Genomic DNA, 5621 nt, shown 5'->3' on the forward strand with positions numbered 1-5621 from the left:
TGATCAATTTACAAAGCAACTATAAGATTTACTTATTCCCCCAACTCCAAAAACTTGGAAAGTACCTAATTATGTCTAAAAAAAAAGTTTTTTAAATTTCTTAAGTCCCCAAACAATTTTAAAGTGGGCAAACCCCAAAAACCTCCTTTAATGGGCTTTAAAACTAAGGCCTTCTAAAAAAATGACTCAAACCTCACTTCCTAGCCTCCTCCTTCAAGATTTACCATTAATTGTTCATATAATTCTTTTATTTCACATAAAATAATACCCTCCTTAAGATGAATATTCTTCTGTTATACTTATGGCATCAAATTCAATGCATTTTCATGTACCCAAACACGTCCAACTTACCCAGTTGGATGATCATCTGCATTCTCTAACTTTTCCCTGCATTATTATGCATAATTACATATGATAAATTTTAATAATCCATCCCCAAGTCATAGTTAGAATAGAAAGGGGATGGTTACATCATTTTGCTTGAAGGAAACAATGTGAAAATGACTATCTACAACACTTTGTCTAAATAAATGAAAACTTCAAAATGTAACCTTGATAAAATAAATAAAAAATAAATTCAAATACATCATCTAATAAATTAAAATTATCAAATCATGAAATAAATACAATGAACAAGTCCAAATATGCAAGAAACTATGAGTTTTTATTGCAGTTTTAGAATGAAGTATGTACAAATGCTTCCTCAATCTATACTTCTCATTCTCCCAAGTATTCAAGGATATTTATAAGATGGTTGGAAACTTCCACAACCAAAACCAAGTGGTTAAAAAATATTTTAAGCCCCTAAACTCATTTTCCCTCCTAAATGCACCTAACCATTGAATTTCAAATATTTGAATTTTCAACTTTTGTTCTATTGTATATTTTATCAAATTAACTCTTCTAATTGAATGAATTCAATCCTTAATTACTCTTAGGACCTAATTGACCCCCCAAAATCAACTTAGATCCCTTGTTGGCACTATTGGCCACACATACATTATTTTTGGTCCTTTATCAAGACTTTTAGGAATTTTTTACATTTGAACCAAATTACTCATTGCATAATGCCATTATTGGCTTCAAGATCTCCCAATTAACATTCAAGGATTCTTTTGATCCTTTGACCCCATTTGGTTCCAAGGAGGATTTAAGTGTTTGGATAGGTGCTCCTACACTATAAAGTGGTTACAAAGTGTTTTAAGCCCCTAAACTCATTTCCCCTCCTAAATGCACCTAACCATTGTATTTAACATATTTGAATTTCCAAATTTTGTTTTATTGCATATTTTATCAAATTAACTCCTCTAATTGCATGAATTCAATCCTTAATTACTCATAGGGCCTAATTTACCCCCAAATCAACTTAGATCCCTTGTTGGCACTATTGGCCACCCATACATTATTTTTGGTCTGAAGTCCTTTATTAGGACTTCTAGGTTTTTTTTACATTTAAAACAAATTTCTCATTACATAATTCCATGATTGGCTTCAAGATCTCCTAATTAACATTCAAGGACTCTTTTCATCCTCTAACTCCATTTGGTTCCAAGGTGGATTTAGGTGTTTGTATAGGTGCTCATGCACCACAAATCCATTTTCCAAGGATTTTATAGTCTCTTGGAGTAGTTACAATCATTCCCCAACTATTTTTCAATCGCATCTTGAATTTCTTGTAACTTTGAGCAAGATTAAACAAAATTGGACTTGTTAAGGCTCAATCTAAACATATTTATTGCCTAGGAGTCTTATTACAATAAAACATCCTCAATCACTCCAAACCACAATGAAATGTTTAGGTTCTCCTACACCATACTCTTGGTCTACAAGATAACTCAAATCCTTTGAGTTGTCAAGCTGTGTATTGTCTTTTCATTTTTGAGAATATCCACCTCTAACATCTAAATGACTTCTTCTTTTGGTAAGTTCACTAAGTATTTTTTATACACACATTTCCTTGTCTTTTTAATAACCTTGTTATCAATGATGTGGTCTAGTTGTAAAAGTTTAGAAGGGGGAAGTTTGTAATCCAATATGTCTCTACTATATTAATACTATTTTCTTCACCATATTGGGGTTTTCCTTTATAAGCATACAAATCACTGCCATTGAAAATGGGTGAGATTCCTAGATTAGGAGGTAACTCTATCTCATAAGAATTATATCCAAACTTATGGACAAATTTTACTGGTCCAATATTCTTCAAAAAAAAATTGGTTGGTTGTCCTTTAGGTATCCTTTTTTAGGTAGGCCATGACTAAGTCTCCCACCATAAGCTTTTGCTCTCTCTTAGTATTGTTAGCTTGCACTTTATATTTGTCTGCACTCTATTGTAAGGCCTTTCTAACTTTCTCATGAATGTATTTCACATTCTCTACAATTTTTTCTCCTAGAACACTCATCTTATCCATTTCTCCCATATCCTTGAGTTCCATGATTCCACTAGGATGCTATCCATATACTATTTCCAAAGGACTTTTCCTAGGGCTTATTTTCAAGGATTCATGTAAGCATACTTTTATTTTCTAATCATTAAATACCAAGCATGGACATTTTGTTTAGTCAATGTCCTTAAAAAAATTCCCAAAGATCTATTAACAACTTTAATGTACCTACTAGACCATGGATGATAGGTAAAGGAAAATGACAAGTTAGTGTCCAATTTCTTACAAAGGGTTCTCCAAAAGTGTCTTACAAATTTTGAATCCTCATCACTTATAATATTGAATGGAAATAATGTAGCCTCACAATCTCTTTGAAGAAAAAACATGAAATGTAAGAAGCACAGTTGGTGCTCTTGCAAGGTATGAAGTGGGCAATTTACTAAACCTATCCACCACTACTTACACACTTTCATAACCCTTCATTGTTTTAGAAAGTCCTAGTACAAATCCCACACTAAGGCACTCCCAAGGCCTAGTAGGTATAGCACATGGTTGATACAATCCTACATTAGATGAAGTTTATTTTTCCTTTTAATAGATGACACATTATTCCATAAATTTTCTAACATCATGTTGAACTCTAGGCCAAAAGTAGAACCTAGTTACTTTCTCTAGAGTCTTGTCACAATAAAAGTTTCCTCCAAGACTTCCTTGATGTTTTTATTTAATAATGTTTTCCCTCCTAGAGCCTTGTGTGATGCCTAATAGAGGCCCATTGAATAACAAGCCATCCTACAAAAAATAGTCAAAGTATTCCACATGAAAAATGTTATTAAAATTAGAACAAATCCTATGAGCTTCTACAAAATATTCCTCATCAACATACTAGACCTTTAAAGCTTCTAGGCCTACACTCCACAACTATATCTCTTTTATAGTCAATACCCTTCTACCCAAAGCATATTATGTTTCATTTGTAACACTCTTCTTTTGTTTAATAGTGAAAGTATAAGCTTGTAATTACTTTACACTCTTGACATGCCTTTGGTTCACTTTCTCTTATCTATTTAGGAAATTGAGGGCATGGTTATCAATGTAGACTATGAAATCCTTAGGCAAAAAATAGTGCCTCCATTTATTTAAGGCTTGCACCATAACATATAGCTTGAATTCGTATGTAAAATCACTAGTATATTTGGGGGTCATTTTTGACCAAATTTTTTGACCAAAGGCCATATTGGCCTATCATTTCATGTTCTTTTTAGTTTTTATCCCCATGTTGGTCAAAAATTTGACCAAAGTAGGGTTTTGATGCCTGAGTTGGTCAAAATTTTGACCAACTTGAGTTCATAACCAAAAAAAGGGAGAAAATTTCTGTGGGAGTTTTTAGATGTAAAATGTTTGAACACTAAATTTTTGTAGTGGCTAAGTGGGGAACAAAGATAATGCTTGAGAGATGCTCTGTGTGCTTTTGTCTATATTCATTCACCAAAACCTGCCCTCTGTGCATTCACCTACCCGCTGTGAGTGTTTTCTATTATTGATCGGGGAATATGTTTATAGCAAGCTACAGTTCAAGTATTTGTCATTTTGGACCGAGAATATCTTTAGCGAGTTCCATTTTGCATTTCTAGATTGATCTCCTTGCTCTTTGTTTTATGTATTTTCCTCATATCTTGTGTCAGTTGTGCATATTTTATGAGATAACTTGAGCAAACTATAAGAAGATTGTGTTTTGTTGTGTTGCATCTATGGATGGTGCTTCATGTTTGTGCAAAGCTTCATCTACTTAGGTCATTCAAAATGAAGGAAGTTTTAAATCCATGGAAAACATATGTGAAGCTTTTGAGCACTCTTATGGGATCCCATGGACTAACCAAAGGTTCCCTCACTTTTCTCAACTATCCTACTTAGCTCATGTTCAAATCAACCAAGGAAATTTGCATTTATAGTTCTTTCTCTTCCTAACAGGCTATACGAGTAGTTTGGACCTTATATTTATGGTCACATGTATGGTAGTAAATGTTTTGGGTAAATAATTGAAAAGCATTATAGAAATTCAAGCACTGGTTCCTTACCCTTTTTTTTGGAGTGCTAGAATGTTTGCTTTTCTAATTACCCCATCGCTCCTTTCTCTAGCTGTACAATGAGAGCGTAATTATTGGGCAATAAATTTATTGTTTTTAGTGGAAAGTTAGTAGAATTAATTGTTGGGGCCTAAGGATAAGGCAATTTCTTTGATTTTGTTTGAATAATGATCTTTGATCTCTCTTAAAAATATGTGAGCAGGTTATTCTAGTGATGGCGATGGGAGCTTTTATACCTAGCTTGAGGAGGAAATATCTCATCAATGAATACATGTTTGTGCTACTAGTTGTTGTGGGCTTAATCATGTTCACCCTTGCAGATGCTCATACTTCACCAAATTTCAGCATTGCAGTAGTGATAATGATCTGTGGAGCTCTAATAATGGATTCCTTTGTAGGAAATCTACAGGAGGCAGTATTTACTATCAATTTGTCCACTTCACAGGTGCAATGCTCTTTAACCTTTTGCACATATTCAACAAGTGAAGACCCTCTTTTAGGGTGCTATATATTTTGCCCAATCAAAATTTAGGGAGAAACAACTACGTATTATTCTATTGATTCAATTTACCCTGCTGGTTTGAAATGAATAGATGGAAATGCTCTATTATTCAACAATGATTGGGCTCCCTATGTTGGCCATCCCCATGTAGATGTTAGGAAAATATTCATTAATTCTACATTAGCTTGTATATTTTTTCTCTAGGCTATTTAGATGTTGTGCATTATTGCTCAACCACCTGTTTGTTTGTTGGGGTTATTTCACCTCATCCAATGACCCTTGTTAAATTGATGTTAGTTATTCTTGTCTTATCATTTTTGGTAATTAACCTTTTTGCACTGCTACAAATCTTTGAGGAGTTCCATATTTGCATGGAACATTTGCCAATTGTGACCTTGGTTGCATTTATATGGGGCCCTATACTGCCAAGGACTTGATTTTGGAAGAAGGTAGTTGTAAGGGCCCATTGTTCTTCCTCAAAACCATGCTGTAGTTGGCTGCGTTTGAATCTTGTTGCTAATGCTTGGCATTGCAAATGTCCTTTGGACTTGTATTTCAACTCAATGGACACATTTAAAAATAACATGGTTAAAATTTCAAGAGAACACATTTGACTTTGCCTTGCATTTTATTTGAAGCAAACAAACC

General features: G+C 33.7%; 1 pseudogene; it reads left to right on the forward strand.

Annotated features, from left to right (window-relative positions):
• The first annotated feature begins 3840 nt into the window (after window positions 1-3840).
• LOC149532166 (UDP-galactose/UDP-glucose transporter 4-like) lies at window positions 3841-5157 on the forward strand (annotated as a pseudogene).
• Window positions 5158-5621: the final 464 nt, after the last annotated feature.

This window comes from Cupressus sempervirens, chromosome 11 (assembly GCF_028749045.1).
Source record: "Cupressus sempervirens isolate cs-2001-9-10 chromosome 11, ASM2874904v1, whole genome shotgun sequence".
NCBI lineage: Eukaryota > Viridiplantae > Streptophyta > Pinopsida > Cupressales > Cupressaceae > Cupressus > Cupressus sempervirens.